The following is a 17,449-nucleotide window of genomic DNA, read 5'->3' as shown; positions in this document are numbered from 1 at the left end:
AGGCAAGCAAGCCCCATGGCAAGCACAGGAGCCTGCCGATTAACAGCTAAACAGCAGCAACAGCTATAAATTCAATATCTAGCACATTCCAATCAGATCTGTCATTATCTCAAACCCTTCGAGCCCCACATTGGGCACCAAAAAAGGACTGTCGTGGTTTAACCCCAGCCGGCAACTAAGCACCACACAGCCACTTACTCATTCCTCCCATAGAGGGATGGGGGAGAGAATCAGAAGAGTAAAAGTGAGACAATTCATGGGTTGAGATAAAAACAGTTTAATAGGTAAAGGAAAAGCCCCACACGCAAGCAAAGCAAAACAAGGAATTCATTCACTGCTTCCCATGGGCAGGCAGGTGTTCAGCCATCTCCAGGAAAGCAGGGCTCCATCACGCGTAACGGTTACTTGGGAAGACAAACACCATCACTCGAACGTCCCCCCCTTCCTTCTTCCCCCAGCTTTATATGCTGAGCATGACGTCATATGGTGTGGAATATCCCTTTGGTCAGTTGGGGTCAGCTGTCCCGGCTGTGTCCCCTCCCACCTTCTTGTGCACCTCTACTTACTGGTGGGGTGGTGTGAGAAGCAGAAAAGGCCTTGACTCTCTGTAAGCACTGCTCAGCAGTAATGAAAACATCCCTGTGTTATCAATACTGTTTCCAGCACAAATCCAAAACACAGCCCCATACCAGCTACTATGGAGAAAATTAACTCTATCCCAGTCAAAACCAGCAAAATAACTTGCGGCAAATGAATAAGAAGAAAAAACCCAATTGCTCATTGGCTCCTCAATAGGGCAGACCACGCTTGAGGAAGAAAGGGCTTTCTCTCTAGTTTTTTGTTTCTCTTTTTTAACTGTCACTGTTTGGAAAAAAAACTTGCCTGATTCCTGCATTTCAATCCAACTCATCTATGTATCTTCCACCTGCAGCAGGAGTTTGAGACTCTGTACCTGCTGAATAAGGAATTCCTTCTAGATGTTTGTTTTCATTCATGTTGGGTGGTCTTCTCAGATTGAATGCTTTTCAGATGAACCACAACCAAAAATGAAAATATCCTTCAAGAGGATATTTTATCCTCTATTTCCTAAAATACCTTTTCTCCTGTTTGCAGTTCTTATATTTATTTACAAAATCCTTTTCAGTAAGTGACAGAATGGACTACGAAAACACACATACAAATACAAATACAGATACAGATACATAGTGGTGCAATGTTAGGAAATTTTAAAAGCCGCAGAAAAATGCAGATTGGAAAGATGTGCTGAGAACGGAGCAGGACATGGAATTTCGGGTAATAAAATGGAGAAACTCTTCAGTGCATCTCCAATTTTGGATTGCATACAGTCACAGAGGGTAAAATCCTGGCTTCATCTCAGTCAGTGGCATGACTCCCATTAACGTCAATGGGGTCATGATTTCATCTGCAATGCACGAAAGAGCCTGCCAGCTCTTCTGTGCTCCTGGGGAGAAGAAAGGGGCTGCACCACATTATACCTACTGCCTCTAAGTGACACTCAGCTCTGACATACAAGATCGGTCCAACCTTTGAAAATTTTCTCAGGACACTGCATTTGGTTTTGATTCATGTGGAAATCTGTGCTGTTATACAGAGTTTCCAAAGCCTATATGTGTCGCCGACTAACCACAGAAGAAGCGGCTTCCAGCACTCCCTGTGACATTTAGGAGGAGAGTCAGGCCAGCTCTGCATGGTTTTCAAAATCCCAGTCTTCACATAAAAGTTGTTTTTGGGGAAGGAGAGAAACACTTGAGTGCCGCAAGTACAATCAGTTTCTCAAGAAGTTGTTCTGCTCCCTGCACTCAGCCAAGACAGAAAACTGTTAAATTACTATCTCCACCACAGGCACACAAAAACTTCACTGGTTCAGAGAAAATAGCAAACCATGCCTGTGCTTCAGAGATTAAGTGAGACTTTTTGTCCTGTCTCTAAATAGAACATAATTTTATTTCACAGCCCCTTTTTTACACTTTTATGTTTTCCTCCTGGAACTTATGCTTCTCTGTGAATTGAGCAGTCTGCTCCTGCATAAGGCCAAGTGTGCTTTACGACTTATGGCCTCTCTTCAGTGTTGACAAAATTCATCCTATTTCGTCTTCGTCTTTGGGATGGTAAAATCTGGTTGAGGGACCAGAGGCTCTTCCTGAGATCGTAAGGGACCAGTAATGTTCAGGGTCGTCTCAGGGAGAAGAGACTGTCTGGGCTTGGGGACAAAGCTCAGGGATGAGATTTTGCCCTGGGCAGCCCTGGGGCTCCCCAGTGATGCCTGCAGCACGTGGGGCAGTAAGGATGCTGATCTGGGCCTGGTGGCAACACATATAGAAGGGGCTTAGGGCTATATTCCACTGAGTTACACAGGGATGAAGAATTTGGTGGCGATGTGCACAGGTGAGACTTTGATTCAAATGCAGTGGTTAATCTCCTTCCCTTGGAAGGGTGGAGTTGCAGAAACACATTTTAATAACCCCTGACAGATAAATCCTTCACAAATCTACAGGTTTTCCTCCTCTTTAAACCATTCTTTCTAGTTCAAAATATCTCAAAATCATACTGCAAACTTGTATACCTACCAGTCAGATATAACCCAACATGGGATCACGTGCTCAGCTCCAGCAGAGCCAGCCATTGTAATGCCTTTCAGCTGATGTTAAATGTTTCCTACTTACCAGCTTCTGCAATATCCTTGTAACTTTCTGTTTGCAAGCAGGCACCCACTTATTTATGTAGCATTTGGAATATGCTATAGCTCAACTTAATGGTATTTGATAAGGCTTGAAAGAGTCATAGGAACACTGTACCTTTATGTCATGACTTCTGCATACGATTACAGCAAAGAATCTGAGAAAAGTACCTTTGAGAAGTCTGTCCTGTGCTGTTGGCAGAACATAAGAAAATAAAACCATGATTAATCAAGTATAACATTTTCTTTTAGATGGTACTAGGTAAAGGAAGCAACACCTGCTCTTTAAGAGGTCTGACCCAGGACTGTCCTGTCAGCTAGAATTTAGCTGTTATGGGGAAATATTGCAGCTAGTCACAACTTCTGATTCAGGACTTCTTAAAATTGTATTTTTCCCTTCCACAGGTGAGGACTGAAGGCTGCCGACTCTTACCCTATGAAAGAGGAGGAGAAGGAACAGACACGGATAGGTAGCTGGAAATACAGTCTGAAAGAGTCAGGCTTGTTGCTGCCATTGCTGCCATGTGTAATGGGAAGGATAGAGGTAGCAACTACTGGTTTTGGGGTTTTGTTCTGTGTTTGTCTGTTGTGTAAGGGAAGTAGAGGTCTCCACAGCTGGGATCCTACTGGACTCCTCCACCACCTCAAGGGCTTGACATCAGGATGGGGCCACAGCTCAACACACATTCGGAGCTGGGATCAACTCTCCTTTTCCTTCCTGCCCTAACCACAGCTGCTAGCCATCCCCAGCTGGTAAACAGCTTGTGAGGAAAGAAGCACAAGCAGGACAACTACCGAGCAGTATGAGGGTTGAAGGCTCAGATATGGGCCCAAGGGGCACAGAGGGGACAATCAAGCATCACACCCTGAACTGCAGCCATTGCTCCCAGAAGAGAACTGGGGACAAGGGAAGGGACACATGACTGCTGGGATCCCCACCAGCAGTGGGGACGACTGACAGGTGCTGGCCAGGAGAAGGTCCTAGGAGGAGCTGGAAGAGGAGACCCAGGCCAGCGCCCATTGGGTGTACATGCTAGTATGGTCTCACCCTGCCCACAGACAGGGCGTGGGCCCTGAACATGTCTGTGCTCACTGCTCCGTGAAGGGTTTTCCAGCTGAGGGATAAGTAGGGGCTGGCGCACTGGTGCTCTTCACTGCCTGTGGGTGGTAAGAAGTCTCAAAACAAGGACAGGGCATGATACAAGAGATTCCTGTGAGCAAGACTAAAGATGCAGGTTTGAGCTGCAGCTTTTGCCGGGTATGTGGGATGTATGGCATCCATGACCACTGCTGCTGCTAGGGAAAAGAGGATACTACCATTTTAATAACAACCAGCATGTTATGACCTGAAGCCAGCTCCTAAAGGGGAGGTAGCAAGTCTGTCTACGCCAGAGCATAGACAAAGGAGGAAGATGTTCATGGCTATTTTGGCTTCCTTGGCCCAGGAACCGTTGCCTCCCTCTGTACCCTGAGGAGATTTACTGTTTTGCTTCACTCCGGAGTCCGAGTCTATCTGTGATTTGCTTCACTTTTCTCACCTAGAAACACGGAATTAGCCCAAGAAATGTTTCAGGACTCTTCCACACAAAGAAAATGGCATGGATGCTCTGAGAAAAAACTGGTTGAACAAATTTCTTTAAAAACAAATATGTAACACACCAAGATCCTTGCTTCAATCAAAAAGGGAACAGGTGTGCTCATCAGTTAGTCATTATAAACTAAAAAGAGATTGGATTTACTCTGTCTAGGTTTAATATTTGTGACCTTTCAAACTCAGCTGATTAGCATAGCCCACTTGGCCCATAACTGACTTAGAAGCCTTTCAAGGAAAGGATCAAGGTACAAATGCACAATATCATATGGCGTGCTGAAGGATTTACCACTATTCTCAGTGTGCCCTTCTCAAAGGCAAGTCTCCTTGTTTAAAATATATGGAGGCTTGCTGGTTGAATTGTAGGAACAGGTACTGGTTTGAGTTAACATGCATTTGGCAACAGTACAACTGCATTCATTTCCATAAAATAAATCTGGCTGGAGAAATGTACTGATATGAGGTGATGTTGTATATATTGCTTTAGTAAGTGTGTAGATGTTAAGAACATTTCCACAGGTGTATGTTGTTAGATACTTGCCCTGGGAAGATGAAAATGAGTAAGATCAGTCGTACCTGACTGAACTAAATTATCTATAGCCAGAATAGTTATGTTTGGAATTATTATTGGTATAAATTCAGTACATTATCGTGAGGAGAAAACATGTCTTACAGTTCAACCAGATCTAGTCTGTAAATCAGCTTGGAACTTTGTTCCTTGTCCTGTAACAAAATCACTGCATTACTATGAACTGCGACTTATGAATCTCTTCCAGATAGATTCAAATGGCTTCAGTGCCATTATTGTCTGTTTCTGTCATGTTTATAATTTCTTATTGATATTTAAAATAAGCAGATTGATATTAATCAGCACCATAGACAAGTCTATTAAAAATGCTATCTTTTATATAACTCTGCTGAACATACCTGAAGATTCCTATGTTCCTGAATAAAACAAGGATCTGCTCCTTATAAAGCAGATTAAGAATTCACTAAAATGGTAAATTGCTTAATTTCTAACCCAGATTAATTCTGAGGAGTCCTATGAAACAAAAGAAATCTTTAAAACACAAGTTTCTAAATCATGATGCAAGGACTGGCAAAACATGGAACATTTGCTATGGTCTGCAAAGAGTTGACCATGCACCTAAAACCTGATCCAAACCTTTCACTTTGGTTACCGCAGGCTCACACCAGTGGTTCTCTTTCCTGCCGTTCAATTTCACAAAAAGCAGAAGATACAAAAACACAAAACACACAACCTCTTTCGTAACATTACTTTTTGGAGGCAATGCTATGCAACCATGATCATGAAGGAAAGTGATGCAGGACTTTTCCCTTGGTTAAGTTGAGAACAACATGGCATCAGAGCTGCAGACTACTAGTAGAGGCTGCCTGGAGTTCACCAGCTAAAAGATAATATAGTCTGAATGAAAAATACAATTTGAACTTTATTATTTGAATGAAATTGCTTTTACTGAAGGTAGGTTACAAACCTACCTTCAAGGAAAAACAACGTCAAGTCTAGAATATGAACTCTCAACACAAAATGTCTGTATGTTTTACTGAACATTATTGTAGGAGTGTTATTGACATTAAATTACTTCAATTTTTCCAATTTTTATATGTGTTACTTGGCCACAACTTCTATGAATCAATTATCTGCTTGGTAGTTGTTTTATAAATGTCTTACCTTTCTATTTCAGCCTGATTTGTAAATACTGAGGTGACTGATCTCCATTCAAAATGTGTACCATTAAATTCAGGGTCATATATCATGTGTTTCTGTTTCACATTTTTTATCAGCAACACTTTTAATAACAAAAGGGCTGTGGATAAGCTGGAACAGAATAATATTAAAATTTGCATTAATCAGTAATTACTATTTTCAAAATAGTCAAATGTTCTACTGCATATGGTTGTTACAAACTGAAACTGATGTAGGAGAATGATTAAAATGAGCATATTCAAACATAATTTTGGCTTTCATTTGTTAATTTCCAAAATTGAATACTGTCTTCGTGAAAGATGCCAGTTTTTTAATTGCTTTCAATGACAACACTTTTTCTTAACAAGGAACTGAGCTGAGACCACCAGCTCATTTCATACACTAAACCACAAAGAAATGACCCCATAATTTGATCACAGTCCCATACATTTCTAATATATTTTTTTTTAGAAAAAACAACCCTAAAGCTATTGAAATTAGTCAGAATGAACAGAAATAACATCAGAGCTCATTTCACACGCTATATGTTTGTGGTAGGAAAATTTGGGGAAAAAAAACAGAAAGCAGATAAGCTTTCCCATTTGGTGCGGAGAAGCAATGCTGCAAGAACTACTTTCTTTAAATTGTTCTTTAGCTGCGTATTTCTGAGATAAATATTTAGTGAAACAAAGTTTCTTTTGCAAAATCTGCAAGCTTATTGTTGAAATCAGCTATGAATTTTGGTCTTGTTTCTTGACAGAGGCAGAATTATGTTCTTTTCTGCAAGACAGGAATTTTACTGCCTTGAACTGTCAAACCTTTTCTTCCAGAATAATAGATAAATTCCTCATTAATGCTTTGAAAACACATCTTTGGTTATCAGGCAGAGTAATCTCACCAAACAATAACACTTTGCTGCTAGAAGGTTATAAACGATTGCAGACCAAGTCCAGTGAATGTGTATTTTACAGGTACAGTTAAAATACATGCTATACAAGCATATAGTCCCAAGGAAATCTTTCATTTCTCTCAAAGAAGATATTTATTTGAACCTCTATGTTTTTAAAACTAGGCATGCTATCTCTTTACAGTGGATTAATACATTCTGTGGGCCTGATCAAAAATGGGACATTGGAGTCTAAAATTTAAATTAGGCAAGAAAGTCATGCCTTGGTCCATTTGGATAATCCACAGCCCCCTCTTCCCCAGCTAGGTCTGCAGAGGTATGAGAACCTCCAGCCAGGCCTGTGCCTCGGCAAAACTCAACAGAGTCACTTGGGACTCACAAGCAGAGATGTTTCACATCAAAGCTGGACCTAGAGGAAAATGGTCTTTCTCCATTGAGTGTGCTTATCAACATTACGAGATCATGCTTAAACTCTCCCTTCCAGGGACTGATGCAATCCTTAAAAATGAGGGGCAACACTTCTGCAACTATGTACAATGCCATGACCAGGAAGGTCTCCTATTCCAAGGTTACTATACTTTCATGGAAAGTATTTAGCCTAAAGGTCTGATGTCCTAGCCAAGTGCCCTGACCACTGGAGTACCATCTTAAAGGCGGTAGCAACATCAAGTCTCCCCTCTTCATCTGAGTGAAGTCTCCACTTCCAAACAGATGAGTCAACTGGAACAACCGCCCCAGGGACTTGTTGGAGTCCCCACCACTGAAGGTTTTCAAGATGCAGCTGGACAGAGTGCTAGATAACCTTATCTAGGCTTCCTTTCCCACAAAAGGTGGGCCCAGATGATCTGTCGAGGTCCCTTCCAAGCTGGGCTGTTCTATGATTCTATGAACTGTCTCATTTCCACTGGGTGCCTGACTCAGGATTACAAATCATTAGCTAAGTACACCAAAGAGTACACCCCTATTAATTAGTTTAAGCAGCTTGCTGCCTGTAATGAATCTCATTGTTAGGGCACACCCAGGGGGTGCAATGCAGTTCTGTCTGAGCTACAGTCCAACTTCCAAGAGGATCCTTAGCCTTCAATGTGTCACTGCTGGTGAGGGACAACCTGCTGTGTCCATGTACAGAGATAAGTGATCATAAGACATACACTTTATTTTTACTAACCTAAGCCTCATACCATTACCTGCCATTCTTTTGACACATTTTTTGCTGTCACCATGTCCTCAGCCCCCCATTTACAGGGCCTTCTCTCTGCTTCGACATCCAGGTTCCTACATCTAGCTGCGTTCAAATGTATTGTTCAAATTAGGCCATGTGAGCCAGATGACTCTGTGGAAAAACCTACACCTACAGCCTATAGCCAAACACAGTATTTCATCAGAAATTACATCACATGTTTTTAAAAGACGAGAGGGCTTTGCGGGGGAGGGGGATTGCGGGCAGGACTGGGGGGAATTGCTGCTGTTTACTGTTACTCGTTCTTTTACCATCCTTTCAGGTTTTACTGGAAGGATCCTAGCCCATCTTAGTTAGCAAGACAAGCACACTAACTGGTATATAGCTGTGCGGAAGATAGCAGATACTCTTCTGGCATGTGGCACAAAAGCCTTAGCTCTGACTATACAAGTAAGGCCATCTTAAAGGCAGGCTTGCATTTTGCATTTTGCATTTTGCTTGACCATTTAGCTAAGCTGAGGCCTGTCTTTCATAAGACTTTTTCATCTGCTCGGAAGATCAGTTAGGTTACAAATGAATAAGTGTTTATAACTCAAATGCCCGAGGCTGGACCCGATTTAAATGAACTTTTAGCTGAAATGAAAACCATTCAGAGTTCTGATTTCAGCTGATAAAATTGGGATTTGACTTTTAATTTCCATCTTAGATACTGAGGTGCAAATATGGATTCAGGGTGACTCTTATGACTGATCTTAAATAGCTGTCTAGAAAGCCAGATTCCCAGAAAGAGAGTCCCAGCATACTAAGAAGGGAGGAATTGCTCGAGACTTTCAGAATAAAACCTTGGAAACATCAACCAAGCGCAAATTCATTCCAGTCCTGAACTCCTGGAATCTAAGAGCAGACAAAAATGAGCATAACATTTCTGAGGTGAGCCCTCTGTTAAACACTTCCCAGACTTTTCTCCACTGGAAAACTTCTGCAGTAAGCAGAGGCAAATGAAGAAAAGCAAACGGGATTTGAGCATCCAAGTCCTTTAGGCATCTTTGGATATCCTAACTGTGATGAAAACAATTTTCACAACAAATAGGTTCTAGAAAATAAATACAATGTATGTTTGTATGTGTAAAATGTAACGAAGTGGACCAACGCTAATTGCATTACTTCCCTTTTCCTGATTAGATTTTATTCTGGTTAAAGGAAACACAGATTAGGTGTGCTATGATACACAGCCTTCAACTAAATAAAAGACATTGAAGTGAAATATAATAGGGTTTTTTCATGAGTATGATGGGCTTCTAAATAAAAGGATTAACAAACAGATCATTATATTGTATCAAGAGATAACTTTAGGAAAAGAAATACCACGTGGCATTTGATAAAGATGCAAGTGTCAATTTCCAAAACCTTTGAAGAAAATTTTAAACAGAGTCCCCTCCAGTGCAGGCAGCAGTTAGAGAACTTTAGCCTTTTGTGTATGACCATAGTAATTATCTTCTGTATCATCAGGTTATATAAAATGACTTGCAATATCCAGGAATGGTAACTCAGATCCTCCGATCTTCCTGCTCTCTACTTTGTTTGACTACCCATAAAACGTGAATATTTTGAACTTTAAGACAGTAAGTGAAACCAGACGATTATTTATTAACAACATCCAGCTGGGGAGCACTTTGATGGCAGAAAGCAAACCTTTTTCAACATACACATGGCCAGATTTTTTTCACATTAATTGAGATTGACTGCTCTTCTCTGAGGCTCCCCTACAGCACGGCAGTAAAACACATTTTTCATTTAACAGCTCAACATGCCAACATGTCTCTAAGCACACTTCAACAAATTCACAACACACCGGGCAGTTCTCATCGAAGTCACGCAAGTCCGACTCAACCCTAAAATGACAACCTTATGTTGTTGGGGCATCCAAAGAGCGAAGCTGGAGCAGGAATCCATTCCTCCACGGGTCTGTGTTGCTGGGAACACCCAGAAACCCCAAGTGCTGTCCGCTGGTGGGTGTTGTGAGGTGTCACGCAACTGCCATCCTCCCGAGGACTGCAGGCAGGTTGGGCACATACTTGCGACTTGTGATAGGGCCGTAGCCTCCATATTCCACTGATAAATGTACTGTGGGAATAGTTATTGAATTGTGAAGGATGATAAAATACATGCAAACAGATCCTGTTTTTTATATCAGGATTAATTCTACCACCAGCTTGCTGACAGTGGTTTAGTTTCTGCCCAGAATGAGAACTGCTTTGTCCTCAATGTGAAGGAAGATAGATTTACTTATTTTTTCATCGGAGTATATTGCTACGTTGGCACTAGTGAATCAAATGGTCTTTGAACCTTCCTCTGGCATCCAGGCCAACCAGCACAAGAGACCGCCCCATCCATACTAACAAACCCTCCTACCCCAAAAGCAGAGCTAGTTTCAGTAAACAGAAATCCTCCCTGATACTGTGCAACTTACTAGTATAAAGGTAGCCTATGGGAGATGGATTGAATCCTTTCATTGAACGTGCATTATAAGAAACCTTACTAACACCCTGGATGTCAATTAGGACAGAATTTAGCCAAACAGAGCTTATTCAGTTTCAGCTATGAACATCGTTGCCTTTCTATGAGATGGTTGAAAGATTTGATTGCAACTGCTTTGCAGACCTGCAGACTGGTAATTGAATACTCAGGGCAATCGCAAACAAGAAAGAAACCTTTCTTTCAGCTTGTGCACAGCTACTAAGTTCAGCTAGAGAGAGAAATATCCCTTTGGAGTCAGTAACTGCTCTCTGACTTCATTATTGCTGACTTCTTTGCACTTGGACCTCAAAGGCTTATTTGCCTGGTGCTGGGCTTAGAGAACTGTCTTTGCTTCATCTGTGCAACACAACAGGCATCCCATTGCACAGATGGTTTCCAGTCACCGCGTTTTTCAACATACATGTGCATACACCAAACCCCAGTCTCAGTTCCTCAGCCTTCATGCCCCACAGACCTTTGTGCCCTTGCCAAGACATTGGACATCCCTAGGAGAACACAGATCCTCTTCAACTAAATAAAAAACAATCTTAACACATAGAAATCAACTACAAATGTTCAGGATAGCAAAACAAGCCAAAATGTGCTTTTCTAATTTATTTTCTATATTTAAAAAATGCACTGAACATTTGTAGTCGATTTGTAATATTATGACTTCCTTTACTGTATAGTCTTAATTTGTTTGTCTTATAGTTAACCATTGTTGCCCATTGTTGTCTCCTGCTGCTTATTCTTTTATCCAGATTCAGAGCAGACCTTGAAGACTGCCTCACTGTTTTAAGATAGAGTTTATTATGATAGCTGCCATGGATATGCTCTGCTAGATGTTGATCTGTTTTAAGGAGAGATCAAGATTTGGCAAAATAAATGAGATAATTCCTGTCTTTGTTTAAAGAGATCTAACCCTCAAAACACATTCCTATTACAAGTACACACATTTACACATTTTTATGCTCGACCTCAGTGTAATTGTGTGGAGGAGTGCAGCCTTTCAGTCAGATAATGAATGTAACACATGATAGAGCACTGTAGTACAATGTTTTTTCTGGCATGAGCTTAGGATGACTGCACTCATTAAGAGTGAAGCCATATTATTAAACGACACACTCCCAGATTAAGTGGAAGAAACCAAAATAAGCAATCTAATTCATAACTATAGAGATTCTGAAGTTAATTTAAAGGTTAGCAATTATAGCTATATATAGCATATTCTCTGTATAGAAAAAGAATATGTAGGATATATATGTGTATAGAATAGGATATATTTATGTATAATATAAAGACTACAAAGAAGCTTCATGGACCTGATTCTGTTCTATGACTAGTTGTCATGACATGCTAAATTTCATCGGTACGTTATCATTTTGACCTTGACCTCCTGCACTCCATTGTATCTCACAAGTGAACAGCTCTGTCCTTCCACAAATGGAACATTTGAAATATCTGGAGTCAGACTTGCTTTTTAAGGCTATAATACTTTCAGCACCATTGATTACAACCCAATGCAATTGCAACTGACTGCAGAACTTTAGCCCAATGATGCATGATGAGAACTGTAACTTTCATTTGTAAAAGTAACAACCTGAGGAGTCAGGAATGAGGACAGCAGACACAAGTGTGTGTGAGAATCAACAGTGAGGCAGAAAATGAACGAAGAGAAGCCAGAAAATACTCAAAGGCTATGTTGACACTGTCTTAAAAAGCAGAGTTCAAAAAATAAGCTAAACCATGCTTTCTGCATCCAGTTTGCCAGCAAGAGAGCATCTGTCCTCCGCCTGCCCACCCTTCATGACATTTCAGACCCTGCTAGGAAAGAGCCTGGCCAAGCTAACGGCCAGATGTTGACTCACAACATCATGGGATGTTTGACAGAAGACCTGGGGAGACAAGCATGGCCACCTGCAGATTTGGGTGTGCAGCAGCCTCTATTAAGAGTCTGTTACAGTGCACAAGGTTTGTCCAGTATCGGTGCCTGAAAGTAATGAGGCTCAATCACAGACTTGCGCTCACACTTTAAGATAATATAGGTAGATTTTTAGGAAGCAGCTGATGTAGAGTCATAAATATCGTTCTTAAGAATTGATTCTCAGGCCAGTAAAGTCAATAGGGCCTTTTCCCATAGCAAGCTGTATCCCACATAGCTTATTCCACGTAGGATCTTCTAATAACCTGAAAAGCAAGCCTCTGTTGACTACATGCAGCCATAAAAGAGTCATTGAGGTAAATTATACTGATAATTTAGTAACAGATTGCAAATGTCAATGTTTGCATTATTCTTGGGTGAGGAGTGTTTTCATTTTTACTTTTCTGTCTTCATCTCAGTAGTCATTAGTTTCCATGCAGAGGAGGCTGTTTCCAGTGCTACATTATATACATAAACTTCTTATTCATGTTTATATGCAGGTTGCAAAGCTGTAGATACCCCTATGATACATACTCCCTACCCACTAATCAATACTGAGACTCAAACACTACTGAAGTGCAGAAATATGTGAAAATCCCTACTGATTTCATCAAGGCTCCTCAGAAGGTACAATAGTCCTCCCACATAAATCTGATTAGTAGCTCTGCCCTTCATCCTGCAGAGACCTTTAGTACCTTTGCAGATGAAAAATATTTGCTGCAAGCCATCATCAGTTATGTTCCTGGGGGTAAAAAAACTGCTCAGCCATTCCTCATGGCTGGGAGGAAGCAAAACCAAAAATTTACTTTAAAGCTGAACAAACAATCCTTTCTCAAGGATACCTTTCCTCTGCTGTTATTTCTACTGGGAAGTGATTTCTGGCTCTCTCCTAGGATCAGAGAAGGTTTAAAGGGGAATTTAAAAGCAATTTCTTTCTTGAAAAGGCTAACAGCAAGGAGTACACCTCCAAGTTTATCTCCCTGTGATGATAGTAGAGATGGTTTTCTTCTGTCTTTCCAAGATGTTCCGTGACGGGCTGAGAGACAGCAATCTCGCCTCAAATCCAGTTCTGGGCACTAAACAAATATTGGTTCACTATCACAAAACAGTTCCTAAGCAAGTTAATGTTCTGAAACTTGATTTCCAGCACCCAGGGTCCTGAATACCTTTATGGCAGCCTGAAAAGAAACATGAGAGTCCACCATCTGACAGTTTCGTTGGCATAGTTTATTTTCCTCCATACATTTCACTATATACATCTACTTTTAGCTAGAAGAACCAGTCAGGTTTTTGTACCAGTTGTTGGCTAATGAATATTCCCATGTTCCAGCAAGCTCTTCACGGACACTCAGGAATTTAGTTCTAATTTCAGTGCAGACTTCTGATATTTTTTTTTTAATAGCAAGAACTTCTAATAGAAGAACCTATGAAAAGTTCTTGCCCAGAAAGATCCTAGGAATGAAGTCAATGTCAAAACTTTGTCAATTGCAAGTGCACGGGGATTTCATTCCTGAATACTGCTTTCCAGTGACCTATAACATGAGCCTAAACACGCCACTTGGTCTTTATTTTCCTCCATATCAGGAGGTATGAAATCAAGAACTAAGAAGAGTTATTTAATTCATAAAAAATGAATTAAAATTAGACATCCAAAAACTTCATGGAACAGAAAGTAATAATAATTTCTCTGAACAGCTAGTGCTCACCACACACAGACAGGGATACCAGGTGAGCCTGGAATCCGGTCCAACAACAGTCTGCTCTGATATGGCAACACCATGAGTTTAAGTTTCTTCAGAGATTTGCAACTCCCTGACACCATTACAGCTCAGAGGAGTTAGTCCAGTAATAGGAGTGGAAAGGCAGAAATAATCTACTTTAAAAATTTCAAAAAAGCAAGCAGTGTGGGTATAGGTTGTAAAGATTTACAGATCCAAAACCCCTGTAATTCAAACATGATAAGTATAGTGGCTAATGTTTTTTTTTTTTTAATAAGGAAACAAAGAATTTGGAAGAAAAGAGAAAAAAATATACATATCTGCTAATAGCAGTATAATGTAGCTAGAAAGTGAAGCTAAATATACGTTTTAAAGAAGAATAATAAACTGGAATACTTTACCAAAGGAGGCAGTTGGGTCTCTGTCACTTGCAAATAGTTTGGCTAAAACAGAAATTAATTCAGAAAGTCCTATGGCCTGTGCTGTGGAGGAAATCAGATTAGATCACAATGGTCATTTCTGCACATTTCCAATCTATGAATATCTGTTACCAAAAATGATCACACTGTCAAGTAAGGTCAGTAGAAAACTAGGGAAATGAATAAACAGAATATGGTAATGGTAACTACAACACTTAACTCCCAGTGAAACCTGTATGTTCCTCCAAGAGAGAAACCTTCAGCATGACAGAGCCGCATGTGACTGGGAGCTGTGGGAGGAATGACTGCTCTGCTCCGGTGGGACTCTCCTCTCAGGTCTCTACAAGCCTGGTTTCCAGTCCAGTCCACTCCCCTGAGCTCCCACCATAATCAAGGCAGACCAAAAAGCATTTGTAGAAGGTAAATCATCTCATCTACCTTCAATAGCTATTTTAGGATGGTAATCCACTTGTTATAGAAAGATCCTAGATGTTTGGCTTGGATCAAACATTTAAGTTTTAAGTGGCTTCAATCTGCTCATCAATTGGAAAACACAGAACTAAAATCAGAGGAAAACACTCTTGCTAAACTGGGGAATAGTCTCCCGAGACATGCACAAGAAGCCTTTTCATTTCGCTATTTAAAACAGAATTGAATTATCACACTAGATGTACTAAAGACTTATCCTGTCTTTGGCAGGTTTTGGTGCGTGGAATAAGTCTTTCTAGTTCGAATGTTAAGGTACAAAGTCATTAAGGGCTATATTCCAGTGGTTAGTTATCAATCAAATTTTGCTACGGGAAGGTGGGAGGCAGGAAGGGAGGAGGAAGACTGGATGTTTCTTATCTCTAAAAGCTGTGTCCTGGTTGAAGCTTGAACATAATATGATGCTTCTGAGCTTCACAGGCAAAATATCCACATTGCTTTCACAGCAGTGTCAAGAAACAGCACCGACGGAATAAAGCAATTGGAGACAGGAGGAAAACAAAATGGAAATTTTGTTTCCATTCCAGAGTTTTTGATGTTGCAACCGTGATCTATGGCTTCTAACAATCCTCTAGGCAGTAGCTATTAAATAATGCCACATAAATTCATTTATATTCTTGGCAGATCAGCGTTCCTGAAAGGCTCCTGTTCTGTGTTTCTTCTTTCCAGGACAGGACAGAGTTTTAAGAATGTTTTTTCTAGGGCATTTTAAATCACAAATATGGAAGTGAAATAAATATTTGTTTTCCAAGAAAACCTTGATCTCTGGAGAAGAGAGATGCCTTCCAGTTCTAATTTTTCTTCAGTCAGAAACCAACTGCAGGCAACTGATCCAGATACAAGATACAGGGATGGAGTATAAGTCGCTATGATCTGCATACTATCTTCCCTTCCATTTCTTTACTCCCCAGCTCATTTAATACCCATTGCTGCTTCCAAAGGAACAGGTTCCCAGCAGTGGTGTGTGGCCACTTGTCCACCAAATGAGACAAGAAAATCATTGCTTTCTGCATCGACTGGGATCACACAGTGGGTGCTCAGAAGCAGCGTGATGTTCGTCAACTGACCTCCCACTTGGTTGGGACATAACCATTTATCCAGATTACTTTATAAAGCATTATTCACTTAGGAACAATGTCTAAGCATTGGCACCTGGAGCTGGAGTCAGGTAGATATTGTATCACTCTCCACCCTCCCAGAAGCCCCCACATTCCGCGGGAACTCTGCCCAAGGGCAGACGGATGCTGCACGGCCATGGGGCCGTGACAACAGCTGTGCTGCAAGAACACATATTATTACATTGGTGAGTGTCAACAGGAGGCCTGAAGCGCTATTGGTCCTCGACACCTATTCTCTTATACTTCTACCTTAAAGATTATTACAAGAATTACAAATCATGAATACCAACATATATATGCTAGGTAATAAAAAGCAAAAAATAAAAATGACACTAGAACAAAATAATAGCAAAATGTCTAAATAATCACCAAAAGGAGTTATTTCCTAGAAGCGTTACTTGCGTCTATTCAGTAAAAAGTTTTTGGCAAAGCTGGTGTATACAACAGAATTGTGAATGTTGTGATATGCAAAATCTGGTTCTGGTTTTTCTGTCCAGATCAGTACTTTTTAATGCCCACAGAAATACAGATACAGCAGTATTCTGGTTAGTGGACCAATGTCGCACTGAAGGGGTAGGAACCTTTCTGAAATGACCCCAAATGAATTTCCATCTCCAGCAGAAAAAGCAAGATGAAGCAGGGAGGAGATAAAATGTCCAGATATGGGCAATGTTGTGTTGTTTTTGTTTTCACAGGAATTCTTGTTTTGCCTTTCCCCTGAAATATAAACTTTTAAAGCATTTCAAGAATTTCTTGATTACATTTAAATATGACTGGATGAGCCAGATGCCTGAAGTAAAATGCTAGGTATTTAAATCTGGTTTATATCCCCTGCCCTGAGAGCCATTCTTTTGTCATGGCTCTTGCAAGGTACAGTAAAAGGAAAAAAATAACTGACCATGGTCAAGTAACCCATTCAAAAAGTTTCAAAGCCTGAACATCAGAGTCTTTGAACCATAAAAGCAAGCTTATTTTTAAGCACAACCAGTTGTCTTAGCCTATAAAAAGGTTTAAGCTTGTTGCATAGGAAATGAAACATAATTTACAAGCAATAAAGGATAAATGCCATTTAATTAACACCATTGTCTTCTAACATGGATTTATTTTTTTGTTATTAAGGGAAGAAGGAACTGATTTTATATGTGGCAGTGGTCTTGTACCTGTGATTTTAAGGCAAAAAGCAATG

This window comes from Pygoscelis adeliae, unplaced genomic scaffold (assembly GCF_000699105.1).
Source record: "Pygoscelis adeliae isolate BGI_AS28 unplaced genomic scaffold, ASM69910v1 Scaffold54, whole genome shotgun sequence".
Lineage (NCBI taxonomy): Eukaryota > Metazoa > Chordata > Aves > Sphenisciformes > Spheniscidae > Pygoscelis > Pygoscelis adeliae.
Note: the sequence above shows the minus strand (reverse complement) of the source record.